The 16,659-nt window shown below is 28.3% G+C and overlaps 1 non-coding gene across 1 annotated transcript; it reads left to right on the forward strand.

The window, feature by feature from the left end:
• Positions 1-2,798: 2,798 nt before the first annotated feature.
• TRNAW-CCA (transfer RNA tryptophan (anticodon CCA)) lies at positions 2,799-2,870 on the forward strand. Its single transcript has one exon. It is a non-coding gene; the product is annotated as a tRNA-Trp (tRNA).
• Positions 2,871-16,659: the final 13,789 nt, after the last annotated feature.

A 16,659-nucleotide genomic window follows, 5' to 3' on the forward strand; every position in this document is an offset into this window, starting at 1 on the left:
TTTATAACAAATTTTACTCCGAATTTACTTACTTCAGCTTAAAAAAATAATTGATAAATCTTAAAGATAAACTGATAAATCTCTTGATGTCTGAGTTCAAAAGGCAAGGAACAATATAGGAAAAATCAAGTCAGTCAATAATTTTTTTCTTTAATTTAACAGAAAAAATAAATAAAAATAATAATAAAAGACACTCGCATTTTATAATGTGCGTAATGCGAAAAATTATTTTGATTCCAATCTCTTTCAGATTTAGAATTTTCTGTATGATACATATGCGTTTTTATGTCAAATGAAATAAAAATAATTTTTTTTTCCTTCAATTTAATATAATTTTTTTTATTTAAAAAGGTAGTTATAATAAAATTCATTCGTCAGATGGCGACACTACAAATACAACTGAATCACAATATTTAAAAGTTGTTATCAAAATTTCATTTACACATAAAATATTTATACATATTAAGCAAAATGAGGATGTGCTGTAAAATGTAATTGCTTTTATATTTGGATTTTGTATTTAATTGTGTTTTTAATTTAATTACACTTGATATGTGTAAGATTTATTCTCTTTGTATACTCTTTGCCTTTCTATTAGCGCCATCTTTGTGACGGACATCGAAAAATTAAAATGTTTGATTTTAAGATATAAATTTATACAACGCATTATGAACAAAAATTTACAGATTTGGTTTGAGGTGTTAACTTTAGCTTCAATTGCAATGCTCTAATTTAAGAAGAAAAAAAAGTAAAACGAGGTTTAAATTGGAATTTATCAAAATTTTATTTCTTGAAAAAGAAATAGATTTTTAAAATAAAGAATAATTTTATCAATACAAAAAGAGAGTACGAAAAAAAGGAATTGCATGTGCCTGTAACTGAATTGAATCATTATTTTTTTTGTATCTAATAAGATATAACGTATAATAGAAGATAATGAGTACGAAAGAAAAAAAATACTACCCACTTGTTGTTTCAAAAAATATTTCCCAGTGTTCCGCGTTTCCGACACGTTTCAAATTAAAAAAATAAATGAATAAATAAAATAAAAAAATAAATAAGTAAACAATCAAACATGTTTTTTAAAAATTACAATACATTTTTTATGCAAAAATGGAAAAAATATCATATTTTGCGCTGTTGGTATGAGTATGATATATATACTCCCATTTTTATTGATCGAAAAAGTAAAAAATTTTTACAAATGTAATAGTGCAGAAAAAGGAAAAAAATAAATAAATAAAAAGGAACTAATTGTAAATCATGAATATTTGTTTCGAATTTATTTTCCTATTAACAATACAAAATTAATCGGAAAATAAAACTTTTTAACAAGTGAAATTTAATTTGTTCTAAGTTAAAATTACGAAACGACATTACATCGTTAATACTGTTTTGTCATTCCTTTCTCTAAAGATAGTATATATCCTCGAGATTGTATGTAATGCTCCTTGTAGAACAATCAGCTTCAAAGGTCCTTTTAATGACTTTAAGAGTTTCCGAATCTCCAGTTTACACAATAGTAAATAACTGCATTACATTGCAACTAAGTACAATAGAGGGCGCTAAAGTAGTGTACTGAGCAAAACAGAGGTTGGTAACATTTTTGGAATAAGAATTNAAAAAAAAAAAAAAAAAAAAAAAAAAAAAAAAAAAAAAAAAAAAAAAAGAGTCCCAGTGAATTATCTGCAAGTTTTTGTTTTGTTAGTTTTTTAACTATTACAGAGATAAAGAAAATCTTTTATAAGAATTTAACGTTTCATATTTTTGCATGTTTCATATAATTTTTATTAAATGTGGTATTCTAACTGATTTGATGCAGATTAAATTTGTGTGTATCTAATTAAAGGTAGTTTGTACAGATTGTAATTTAAATTGATTTTTTTATTTTTTTTTAAAATTTTTAAACCAAGTACTTAAGTTATGTTTTAAAAAGATATAGATTGTCTTAGACAACAAAATCAAAGAATTATTGGAAATATGGCTGCAAGAAAAAAATTTAACCAATGCGAATCTATTAGAATTGATTTTTCTATAAAATAAATGTTACTAAAAATAATCTCTTTCAAGATTTTTAACTTTTAATATTAAAGAAACATTACCAATATTTGAATTTGGTAAAATTTTAAACAATGAATTTTTATAAACTATACTTTTGGTTAAAGGTTTTGTATAAGAAATTAGAGACACAACATTACGAGCAGAGAAAAGAATCGGGTACTTGCAACTCGAGAAGAAGACGATCACTGATACACGTACACGTGACTTATGACCTCAGCGTCAACTGATCGTTTATAAACAAGGTGGTGTGTGAAAGTTGGGCTAAGTTTCTCCATATAAGTTAGACTGTTACTTAACAAGAAGTTAGTTAAATACATCGAATTTGTTAAAATATAGTTCTTTCTCGTCTCTTTCTTAACTTAGATTTATTATTGTTTATGTATTTTATTGCCACCGTGATTTATTTTTGCTTTGTAAACCTGACAACTTCGATGCATAATTAGTTTGTTTATTACCTGGTTTCATGTTTCATGCTTGCCTTTGTGTTAGTAAGAAATATATAGTGAAAGTGGAAGAATCTTTGTGAAAGAATGTGCCTCAAGAGAATTGAAAATTGACGGACTTTGCTAGTTTGAAATAGAATTAAAAGGACAATTGCAAACTTAAACAAATGCCACGTTTCAACAACCAATCAGGATCGAGACACTCACACTTCGTCATTTACAGGTACCCCATTGAGTTATGCTACTCAGGTTTAATTTTTAAAATCTTCTTACTACAATACAATTTATAAGTGTGACTCGGTGGCGCAACGGTAGCGCGTCTGACTCCAGATCAGAAGGTTGCGTGTTCAAATCACGTCCGGGTCAAATTTATATCTTTTTCTGCTACAATGTCATTCGGATCTAAATATAACATGAAATCATCATAAACATCATGATTCAGCAAGCAGGTTCAAGGAAAAATTCTTAAAAAAATTTTTTGATTTTGTATAGTTTTTCATTTTAGCTATCATTTTAATTTTAAGATAATATTTCAGGAGAATATAATATGAACGTTGTTTTTTTTCTGAAAACCTTACATTTTGTTATTTTTTTTTCCAATTTTTTGTTAAAAAAATATTTCGACATTTTCATTTCGAAGTAAATTAACCGATAGCATTTTTGCTAACAGCTTGAAGAATAACAATAAATAAATAAGTCACAAATAAATATATAAAAAAATTAATGTATGAAAAGTAAATGCATGTAAAATATATATATTAAATAGCGAGTTGATTCTAACTTATAATATAACTTTATAGACTATAAAAAGCTTACTCATTTGTTTTTTGTATTACTTTGCAAATATTTTGAATCTTGTTTTCGCTTCTCCAAGACACGTTTCGAAGTAAATTTTGTACCACAGTGGACGGATCTTAAAGCCTAGCATCGCTGGCCGCGGTCAGTGTGCGGGTGGGTGACCACTTTGATCAGCCTGCGATAGGACAGAGGGAGGGTGGTATGGGTCCTCGCTAAACTGTTCTACAGCAAAGTTCTCGACTTCGAGATAAAGATCGTCGGGAAGGGGGGAGGATGCATTTCCTCTGCAGAGGATCAAAATTGTCTTCGGATCATTCTTAGGGATGCTTTCCAGACCGTCACCAATAGCTCATTGGGCAGCTCTAGTGCAAACGTAAATAAATTGCATCTACAATTACAGCTACTATGTAATTTCACACTAATAAATTAATAATGATTATAATAAGAAAAAATAATAATTGCAAAAATAAAAATAGCAATAATTATAATAATAATAATAATTTTAATTATAATAATAATACTATAAAATATAAAGATTATTATTATTGCCATGATTATAACAAAATTACGAATAAAATAATGAGAAAACGCTGTTCTCTCACCAAAATCATTTGAGAAGCGGAATTTTAAAGTGTAGTTTTTGAGACGAAACTGCGTTTTCCAAATGATGAAGCCATTGTTAAATGAAAAATGTAATAAATAACTCGGAATAGTAGTGTGAGATGAGTTGGTTGGTTCTAACGCCACACGGGTTAGCCTGCTTGGTGAAACCGAGCAAATTTAAGGCAGCGATTCTTGTTTTTCAGTGGCGCAATCTATGGTCAAGAATTCGACTTCACCACACCATACGTCACACCTGTGTATAAGGCGGACCCATTCATACATCCATTCATTCATCCACAGATCGCAATTTTGAGCTGAATCAGAGAACGATCGATCTCCAATCCAGTACCCCCAGAGGTTTTGATTTGTTATGGGAACATGGAGGACTTTGCTGCATCAGTCACCAACTACACGAGGAGTCTTCGGCCGGCGGGGTTCGAACCCACGAACTCTCGGACATGGGCCCAGCGCCCTACCGACCAGGCTATCCCGGAACTATCTAATGTGTACCCAGGCTATCACGGAAGAGTAGAAATCGACAATGAATACCTTCTTCTATCAAAGGGTACTCCCTGATAGATTGGAGTTAAAATGTCTAATATAGTAGTGAATAGATGTTTTAATAATTGTAGTGGTAGTTACGCCACCATACTTCTCCAACAGAATTTTATAACGGATGGAATTTGATGAATGGATACCACTTGTTTCTGTNTCCACAGATCGTAATTTTGAGCTGAATCAGAGAACGATCGATCTCCAATCCAGTACCCCCAGAGGTATTGATTTGTTATGGGAACATGGAGGACTTTGCTGCATCAGTCACCAACTACACGAGGAGTCTTCGACCGGCGGGGTTCGAACTCACGAACTCTCGGACATGGGCCCAGCACCCTACCGACCAGGCTATCCCGGAACTATCTAATGTGTACTCAGGCTATCACGGAAGAGTAGAAATCGACAATCAATACCTTCTTCTATCAAAGGGTACTCCCTGATAGATTGGAGTTAGAATGTCTAATGTAGTAGTGAATAGATGTTTTAATAATTGTAGTGGTAGTTACGCCACTATTCTTCTCCAACAGAATTTTATAACGGATGGAATTTGATGAATGGATACCACTTGTTTCTGTATTTGCGAAAGACTGGGAGAGTTGTATTAAGTTGACCGGATTTTGAGCTTTTGTCGTGAGAACTGTATTAAGTTCACGGTTGTGTGCGTGGTCTTTTTTGTATTGCTATTAGCAGTCGAGTGTGTGCAGGATCCTGTAATGTGTAAGTGAGATTGAGAAGCAACAGCGATAGGAGGAAGCAGTCACAATTAGCTAGTCTGCTTTTGAGTGTGTACTACCCTGCGGCGTGTCCATAGCTCGCTCGCGGATCACCAAAGTGGGGAGAGTAGATATCAATAATCAAAGTATATCCCAAGAGAGATTCGAGTTCTCATGTATTATATACTAGTGAATTGATGTTTTAATACTTGTAATGGTAGTTACGCCAAAGTGGGATTCATATATCTTATTAAGATTAAATAACAATAATTACTGTAGACATTAATAACAGTAAGACTAACTTTCTAATAATGACTACCTGACTTTCGGAATGAAAAGGATATAAAAGTGAGAATTTTGAATTGTCTCTTATCATTTTTACAAGTCTGAGAATCCCTGTTTTTGAGTTAAAACTTAAATTACTTTACTTATTTTAAGAGGAATAAGCAATTTTATTATCAAGGAAAGCTATTTTTTTTCTGTGAATACTACCAGGAAAAATTTTTTTTAATAATTAAAATCACCCAACTTTAAATGAAAAATATCAATAAAAACCCAAAAGAGAAAACAAAAACATAGGGAAAAAATGACGGGTTAGTTCCATCAAATAGTTCTCAACGAAGTCCAGTTTGTTCCAGTACATAATCCAGGAGGTTTCTTGTTTTCTGAGTTGGATTCAATATTACGGGGCCATGGAGTTGATCATTAATTCTCTTAAACTCAGATTTGTGTCGGATGTTCAAAATATAGTAAAAGTATAGTAATATAGTAGTAATGCATAGTAATATAGTAGAATTAGTATAGTAGTAATAAAAATATAGTAATAAAGTAGAAATATAGAAGTCAAAATAAAGTAAAAATAAAAAATAAAAAAAATTATTAGATATCTAGGAACCACATTTCTTTGCGTAAAAGCATTTAGTACGTTCTTTTTTTTTCTGTTAACAGTAATAAGCATTTTTATAATCAAGTAAAGCTTTTATTTCTTGACCGATTAAAAAATATTAGTTTAATACCCATGAAAACGACGGGGAAAACCTTGTTAACAATAGAACACATCCAACCTTAAATGAGATCATCCATAAAAACCAGTTAAAAAACTCCACCAAGTGGATTTCCAGATTGTGAAATAAGGGGGCCTAAAGTAAGTTACAGTACTGTTACATGCCTCGGTCGTCAAAAATAAATAAATTTAAAGAGAAAAAACTTTTATGTTTTTTATTTTTTATACATAAATTCGACCATCGAAGAAAATAATAAACTTCCATTTTCGTTATTCTTCTATCTTAACATAATTTCATTTTTCTCTCATCATATTTTTCTTCAAATGAAGGAGAAAAAAGAATATGGTATTTTTTTTTTTCTCGTTACTCTGAGTTTCAAAACTCGATGGATCTTGGATGACATTCGTCCATTTCTTTTAATTTTTTTTTTTTTTTTTTTTTTTTTTTTTTTTTTTTTTTTTTTTGTGGACTACAATGAAAAACGAGAAGTCTATAAAAACTTTTATGTCCCTCCCAAACCTGACGACTATTTTCTCCTACCATCCCCATAAACTTCATTTGATTTGTTGCACACTTTTCAAAAAAATTAAAAAATCCGAGCTAAAAATGCAAGATTATAGCCACATAATTCACGAAATTATAAAATAAATTCACACTATTATAAAGTATAAATTACAGGGATAGCAGAAACATGAAAAAAAAGGGGGGGGGCTCAACTTATTGAAAACTATCATTAATTGTTTTATACATAGGGGAGAGGGAGGCTAGTGTGAGGAGCACTCAAGAAATTTTTTTTACAGAAATTACAACAAATAAAATAGAACACAATAATTTTTATTATAATTAACACGTATATTTTTGTGGATATATTTACTAAACATTTTCTTTGTTAATTTATATAATCTTCCCATGTGCAAATCCATTTCGGGCAAATCCGTGGTCAAAATTATTCACTGAAAAATTTCTTTACTAAAAAATTTCCTTTGCTATTTCATATAATTTTTCCCTGTGCAAATCCATTTCGGGCCAATCCGTGGCTAAAATTATCGACTAAAATTTTTTTTCTTTGATAATTTCTATAATTTTTCCATGTGCAAATTCATTTCGGGCAAATCCGTAGATAAAATTATTTACTAAAAATTTCTTTATTAATTTATGCAATTTTTCCATGTGCAAATCCATTTTGGGCAAATCCGTGGCTAAAATTATCTACTAAAATAATTTTTCTTTGTTAATTTTTCCATGTGCAAATCCATTTCGGGCAAATCCGTGGGTAAAATTATTTGCAAAACAGGCAATTTATGTTTCTCTTTTCTATTTTATATATTTTTTCTTAAATAAATATTTATTTATTTTCTAAAATTTTTTATGGTCAACTTTTTAAATTATCTAGTATAATATTACCTTGCGCACATCCATTTCGGGCCCCTCCTAGGTAACTAACAAATCAATGCACAGCATAACAAATCACTTTGTTCACAGCAATGCAGTAAGAACGGCACTTTAAATTCCTCTAGTTACACTCAATTTGCGCTTTTGTTTTCATATTTTGTAATCTGGCAATCTTGTTGCGAAAATATTTTTAAATCATTCTTGAAAAATTTCCCGTTCATGTAAGTACATCTGATTTCGCTACTCGCTTTATAGATTTTGTTTTTTACTGTTTTTTCTTTTTATTTTATTTTATTTTCTGTTTTTACGTGTTATTTTTACTTATTGTGTTCTATTTTATTTGTTGTAAATTTTGTAAAAAAATTTTTTGAGTGCTCCTCACACTATTGTATTAATATATTTTGCTTTGGCTATATTGATACAATATCAGAAAGCACTCTTTTTTGCGGATATAATCGTGTGAGCTGATGAAAAAATTATATCTTTTATTTTCCGGATTTATTAAAAAAAAATTTCATCTTTTTTTTATTATTGGTTATGTTTAGCTCAAATAATTCAGTCGTGAGCCAAAATACTTATCCAATAGTTTTACATATTTATTAAGTATAATAATAAGTTTCGTTTGAAATTTTTAATTAATTGATAATGAACATAAAATAAAAAAAGGACTCCACAACGGTAATGTCATTATTAAGTTTTCTACGATAATTGTGGGTTCATGTCTAAAACAATACATAATAGACTATATATTTGCTAAATTAAATTAATTTTGTAAAGAATTTATTTATTAATAATTTTTGGATTCTTCTGATATTACTGGATAAGTTAAGATCAATTAACAAATGATTAGTGATTTACAAATTTTAGAAAAAAGACAAGTTTATTAATTTCTAATTAATTTGATCGTGAAATTTCTAAATCGTACATAATTAAAGATAAACAATAGTTGTTTAGAAAGAAGTAGAAATGATAAGAATTCTACATGGTTAGTATCGGCCTCATCATTTCCTGAAACGGGCCAGGGGAAAATTTGCATGTGCTTCCATTATTAAATTAGTGATTTTGTTAGGTAACTAGTGATTTAGTTTTTACAGAATAGTTTAGTGATTTAATTCGATGTTTTATAGTTCAATTATGAAGTGATTTAGTCAGTGACATAGTGATTTAGAGATGTAGTAAGTTATTAGTAAATTATTCAAGCACGTAATTCTGCTAATAGGTATTGAATTTAATGATTTCGATTTAGTGATTATCCCGATCAAAATCACCAAATTACTATAGTTATTTTGTGACTCATTAATTATATTCGTAGTTTAATTTGGGGTTTAATGATTTAATAAAATATTTAGTTAGTTAATTAGCTTTAAATTAATGTTTTAGTTAATGATTTCGTGGGTGATTAAATTCATTAATGATTTAATTAGTTAGCAAATTAATTATTTAGTAACTTAATTAATGATGATTGAGTAATGGTTCAGTCTATTGTAAATGAGTGAGAAGGTTATTTATTTATTTAATGAGTAAGTAAATTGAGACTGAAGTTTCTAATTAGTTAATTTAGTCATTAAATTAGTATTAAATTCTTTCTAAAATATAATAACTGCTAACAATTGGGTACATAATACTTTGTACACTGGTTTTTAAATAATACCGTATTAATTTTGCTTCATTTTACATGAAAAAAGCTAGTATTTATTCATCTATTTTGAGAATATGTGACACACGTGAATTTCAGACAATTCAAGTAATAGAGACTCTATATGATTTACTAGCTATTGTGATAAGAAATAGTTCTGTACTTAATTATCTATTTTGATAATGTGTGACAGAGGAATATTTTTGTCTATTTGAGAAATAGATACCCTGTGTAATTAACTAGCTATTATGATAATACACAGTTATTATATAATATACTTAACTATATTTTAATAATAAGTGACAGAGGAATATGCCTGCCAATTTAATTAACAGATACCCTACGTAATTAACTAGCTATTATGATAATATATAGTTAATTATATTATGTACTTAACTATATACTGATGCAGATGTGTATGCATCTTAATTTAAGCAATAGAGATCCAATTTTTATTTACTACCTATTATAATAATATATTTTTAATTATATAATATACTTAACTATCTATTTTGATAATATGTGACAGAGGAGTATGCCAGTCAATTTAAGTAACAGATACCCTAGTAATTAACCAGCTATTATGATAATATATAGTAGTTAATTATATAATATACTGAACTATCTATTTTGATAATAAGTTACAGAGGAATGTGCCTGTTAATTTAAGTAATAGATACCCTATGTAATTAACCAGCTATTATGATAATATGTAGTTAATTATATAATCTACTTATCTATATATTGAGACAGAGGAGTATGCCTGTTAATTTAAGTAATAGATACCCTATGTGATTAACCAGTTATTATAATAATATGTAGTTAATTACATAATATACTTATCTATATATTGAGACGGAGGAGTATGCCTGTTTATTTAAGTAATGGAGATGTTATATGATTTACTAGCTATTATGATGATAATAAGAAAATATAGTTGATTATATAATATACTTAACTATCCGTTTTAAAAATATGTGACAGAGAAGAATGCCTGACAATTTATTAATAGGAACCTTAGATTATTAACAAGATTTTTTTTACTATACGATATTATGATAAATTATTTTAGTTAATATTTTTTTTTCCTTACGAAAGCGGTCATTTTTCGGAAGAAAAATCGCTGTCCGAGCGGAAACTTTACGAAAGAAAGATGTTTCGTATTCGGATTAAAGTTATCTTGAAAGAGTTGTGTTGCAGAAAAAAAAACTTTCGCCGATGATTGATGATTGTTTTAATGCCGGGAAAGAAAAAAAAGAAAGAGTGATCCATTTTTTAGAAACAAAAATAAATAAATAAAAAAGCGCGGGACTCTAAAATGTAATTATGCCGAAGTCAAACATTTTAGATTGGCCTACTTTTAACAACTTTTTTTTATCTGAATTTTCTTTTATTTGAGATAAATGCTTAAAATTACATATTAAAAAAAAAACATTTTGTTTGCAAGAGTTAATAGTCTGTTGTAAAAATTACGCTTTGGAATGTTTTTTAAACTCTTACAAAAAGATCCATAATTCTATATATATAAATTTAATTATGATTTTTCTTTTAGAAAACTGGCTGATGTATTTTGAATATAAAATATAAATTAATTGTCTAGAATATAAATTATAAATCAATAATTTAGAATATTAAATATAGCCTTACAGTTCAGAATATAAAATATAGCCTTATGGTTTAGAATATAAAATATAAATCAATCCGTCTAACTGATTCATACATTAAATAGACACCTCATGAAAGAATTTTAAATTAAAATTTCACACATGTTGTTAACTATTTTAGAAAATTCAATTTAAAAAACAAGTTTATTCTTTCCAAATGCATTAAAGGATATTAGCCTAATGTAAATGATAACAGAAAAGCTTATAATATAGTATGCTAAATTTATTATATGAGTGATTCTCACGAAATATGACAATTTACAGTCTCTTGCTCCAAGATCTAATACAATACTACCAAAAGAAATTTTTTTTAAGAATTTTAATAAATAACATTGCTGTTAGCAATTTAAAATGATCTTGTACTAGCATCGACTGTTTTGTATATTTATAAAATTTAATTGAGTTTCAAGATGTCATGTTTCTGGTATGTCACAAACAATATTTCCAATAATAACTAGCTTCGAAACTTCTCATGACTTTTTCAATATCTAATTTTTTTAATCTCAACCGATATAAGTATTTCTAGAATATACGCAGAGGGTATTATTTACAAAAACTTCGTTTAAAATAATTTTTTCTGTCAATAATTTGCTTGTCACAAGAAAATCTGTCACTTTCCTGGCTACTTTTATTTAGTGATTTATAACCAAAATAAACTGCTCCAGCAATCAATATCTTATGTTAATAGATTGATTAGATACCAGCCTATCTGAACATGTCTTGTTGCATGAATAAAGAACCAACTTTCTGGTTCCAAATCTATTTCAAAAATTTTTTCAAGGTGAGTAGGTTTTCATGTTGTCATTTTCCTGTCTTCTTGAAATAATTAATAACACAAACTACATAGATTTATCTGAGTTATTTCAAGAAATCCTGTTGTTTTCTACGGAATGTAAACGTCTTAGGCCAAAATGCTAAATTAAAGTTAAATGCTATAAAATGGCAAATTTGTAATTATCCTGGCTGTCATTTTCCTGGCTTGTGAATGCCATGGCATTGAAGTGTTGCCAGAAATTTTTTTAAACAGTTGAATAAAAAGAGAGAAAGCAAATATTAACCTAATACCAAGTTTATGTAAGATTGTAATATGTTTGAATGTAATCAAAGTTATTTTTTTAAATTTAAGGATTGATTATTATACAAAATTTTATTCTATACATATCAGCAACAAAAACATTTTTGATTCTATCTACAGTGGATGAAAAGAATTCAATTTCCGGTTCATCTGACATAAAGTCTTAAGTTGAGTTACTTACTATTATCTTAAAATGACTGTTTCTTAAACTTCTAAGCTAATATGTCATTTTCCTGACATTCAAGATTTTGTGAATTTCCATTTTATTTTTCTTCTTGAGAAACTATCAATAAACTACACTGCTGTCTGTAAGATATTAAAAAATGTAGCTAAATAAGTATACAAAAAAAAATTTAGATAATTTTGAAGACTTTAAATTTGAAGAAATCTTTTGGTCCGAATTGTCATGTTTCCAAAGAATCACCTATATATCTATTTAGAAATGTCTGAATAATATTCTGAGCTGCTATAACAAAAAAGTTTAATAATTGTGTTATTTTTTATTGCTGTGTTGAGATGAAATTCGCATTTTCACTATAACACAGCAATTTATAGCACCACAAAATGTAACATTTTAGTATCAATAAAAACTTTGTTGGTAGAATTTATAGACTTACGTCATAGGGGCAATATTGCATTTCATTCAATTAAATAGTTTTTCCGAAACTATACATAAAAGCCAGAAATTAGAGTTTTTAGAAATGAAAGCATTTAAAACTTAAATTAAAAACAATAACATACATGAAATTGAAATATCTAATTTTTTACTTAAAACTGTAACAACTTAATGTTTGAAAAATTGAAAAAACTAAATAATATTTCACATTCTAAATTAAGAGGTTAAAAACGTTCATTTTGAAAACGCTAATTAACGTTAATTTTTAAATGTTAATTAAACTTTTTAATTGTGGTCAACCTCCTTAACACAGAAAAAGTATTGAAAAGCCTTGAAAGCGTTTCTTGTTATTTTATTTTATAAAAATAAGTTATTGTAAGTGATCATTAACTATTAATAAATATAAACTAAACGTTAAACTAGTAAAGATTAATTAATTAGCCCAAAGAATACTCTTTGTTAAGAAGTTAAATTTAGATCCAAATTCATTTAGTCTCTTTGTGGAGAAAGTTAATAACATTAAAAGTTATATACTAGGTCTAGTATAAAATATTATTTTTTTAAAAAATAACGCCATAAAATATTAAATAAAAAAAATTACTGGGACTTAGATTGAAAAATAATTCTCAAACAAAAGACATGTTCGAAAAAAAATCAGTCTCTGAGTTTTAGTTTTCATTATGTTGGAAAGAATTGTTAAGAGTATGAAAATCCAGGAGGCAAAACGGTTTAGAACAGTGGAAGAACAGAGAAAGAATGGTTTATTGCAGCAATCACTTTTTATGCTTTAGAGCGAGCATAGTATGAAAGTATGATACGACATAGAGGTGGTGAGTTAACTGCACCACCACGTTTTAACCCAGATACTATCAGTACGGATGGAGGACCTGCAGTGTACAAAGTTAAGTTGGCAAAAATTGATAATGGAGGTTTGTTGTTGGAAGCTTGCACGGAGGTCTGCGATAATTCGCATTATTGCAGCATTTACTTTTTATGCTCTAAAGCGAGTAGAATATGAGAGTATGATACGACATGGAGGTGGTAAGTAAACTGCACCACCACGTTTCAACCCAGATACTATCAGTACCGAACCAGTTTGCAAAGTAGAGGTAGCAAAAGTTGGTACTGGAGGTTTGTTATCGGAGAATTAGTAATGGAGGTTGGTAATGAAGGCTTGCACGGAGATCAGTGATAATTCGCATTATTGCAGCAATCACTTTTTATGTTCTAGAGCGAGTAGAGTATGATACAATAATAGTTGAATCGGCGAAGTATGATACTGAAATGATACAATTATATGTTTAATTTACAGTTTTTTTTTTTCGTTTCCTTCCAAGCAAACAATCGAAAACGTGGTCTTATTTTCCAAGAACAAAACCCATTCATAAAATATATTTCCTACCCTTTTCTTTCGGAATGTTTGTCTATTCTTGAAATAACTTTTCATTTTCTTTCCCTCTGTCAAAGATTTATGACGCATTTTTAGTGGAAAAGAATTGCAAGCTTCCGCCTCTCTCGCCAAAAAAACTCTTCAACGAGCCAATACATCATTCACAATAATAATCAGTGCCTTTCTACTACAGTAGCGTAGAACCGTTTCAACGAACCGATAATCGATAGTCATTTATTGAGTTGATATCCATTAAGTAACGCCAAGGATATGATTCAGTCTGGAGTTATAAATCATCTGGACGAAAATTGAAAACAACAACATCTCTCCATTAGTTTTCCGCCTTTTCTGATTTGGCTTTTTATATTCCATTGTACAGACACACGAGCCGATTAGAACTACGGGGACAGAAGAATAACAACGATCTGGCAGTTAAACCATTTTACTTCATGAATTGCGAACAATTCATAGGAACCGGAAATAATAAATGCGAATTGGAGGACAGATTAAAAAATTCAAAGGGTTGGCGCTTGTTTTGAGGTGTTTGTAGACGTATATTGCAGAAAAACTAATTTAAAACATTTTTTAAATTTATTTATTTTTGTACAAAATGTAATTCTGACTGCGTAAGCAATGTGAACGTAACAGGAAGTTAACGAAATTATTAGAGAGAATTCCTTGTATATTGCGATTTAAAATTGAAAATAACTGGATCTAATTTCGATTAAACGTTTATTTTTCAGTTTATTGGTTTTACTGATGTAGTACAAAATATCTGAATATGCATTTCCAAATTTTTTAAAAAAAATGGCATTGCTAATTAAATTGCAGATCCAAACTGAAATATAATTATAATCAAAATAATTATTAAATTATCGAGTTAACTTTTATTGCTATATTTTTCAGAATTATAAGAAGATTATTTGAATTATCCGATATTGTGTTTGATTATTACAATCAAAATCATAGCTGGGGTTTGATTTCATGATAACTATATTGTTACATTTTTGTGACTTATAAGGCGACGGGCAAAAATATTGATGTAGAGGTTGAGGTAGTTTAGTTAAATGTATAAAATATTCAGATGTTTTCTTCCAAAAATATTGTAGTTCACAATTAAACTATAATAATAATCAAAATCATAAATGGATCTAATTTCAAGCTAACTTCTGTTAAATTTTTTTGAATTATAAAGCAACGGACAATAATTTTGATGTAATGGTTGAGTTAGAGTAGTTAGTTGCATAAAATATTTTTTGTTGTGAATTCTATAGAGACGAATAAAGATTTCGATACAATGCTTGAGGTAGAATAAAATATTTGAATGCGTAAAAGTTTTTTCTCAATATATTGTAGTTTAAAATTAAACTATAATAATAATTAATCAGTACTGAGAATCACGTTAATTTAATTGTTAAATTTTTGCAAATTATAAAGCGACGGACAATGATTTTGATGTAACGGTTGAGGTGGTGTAGTTAGATGTATAAAATATTTTGATGTATAAAGTTTTTATCCAAACGTATTGATATTCAAAATTAAGCTTTAATAATAATCAAAATCCTAAATGAGTCTAATTTTGAGTAAGCATGAATGTTAAATTTTTGTGAATAGTATAGAGACTAATAATGATATAATGCTTGAGGTAGAATAAAATATTTGGATGCATAAAAGTTTTTTTCCCGATATATATTGTTGTTAAAAATTATTTTTAATAATAGTTAAAATCATAACTGGGTCTGATTATCGAGTGAGTTGTTAAATTCTAGTCGAGTTTATTGTTAAATTTTTATGAATTATAAAGAGACGAATAATAATTTTGATACAATGCTTGAGGTAATATAAAATATCTTCATGCATAAAAATTTCTTCTTTGCTTATTTTTCAACGAATGTTAGTAATTTAACCTTTTTAATCGGTAATCAATTGTTTGATGTAATGAAAAAAGTTCTTGATACAGAAAAAAAAATTTATTTCGCAAATTTTCAACATTAAAGTCTAGAGAATTAATGTATGAAGTAGAAATTTCATAAAGAAGAATTAAACTTAGATAAAATCGATAGACAGTCACATAACTTTTCTGCCCAATGATAAAACAGTTATCATATAGAGATTTACAATTTCCCTGTCCCCTGTTTTATCCCGAACTATACTTTATTTTAGATAAGTCTGATGCTTAGCAACTGTGGAGAAAAATTCAGTATAAAATGGGAAAACTTTTTAGCATATTCTGTTGACAGGTGAAAGTTTTAAGAACTTTTATAAATAAAGAATCCTTTGACCAGATTTTCCCCCAAGTACTGCAGCCCTTTAGTTAAGGTGAAGAGGCGTCCTCTAATCTTGAGGACAGTCCACTAAATTCATTGATTGTCCTCAAAATTGTTTAAACCTTTTTATTGAAATTGTAGCAAAATTTTAACTAGTGTCCTTATAATGTCCTCGAATTTCTCAGAGAACGCATATTCTATTTTTTATATTAAAATAACAAAAAAATTATAAATGTGCATGTCTTTTAAAACAAAATAATTTTGTGTTACAGAGAATACAAATAAAAAGCGAAAAAGGACAATGCTAAAACTAACGGATGAAAACGCCGCACTCTTCTATCAATATAGTTTCAGCAACAACAACAAAAAAATAATTATGTGCTTATTTATTTTATGTGTGTTCAGATGCAGAATATTAAATGATATCTTATTTATTTTTTAT

This window comes from Parasteatoda tepidariorum, chromosome 2 (assembly GCF_043381705.1).
Source record: "Parasteatoda tepidariorum isolate YZ-2023 chromosome 2, CAS_Ptep_4.0, whole genome shotgun sequence".
In the NCBI taxonomy this organism is placed as follows: Eukaryota; Metazoa; Arthropoda; class Arachnida; order Araneae; family Theridiidae; genus Parasteatoda; species Parasteatoda tepidariorum.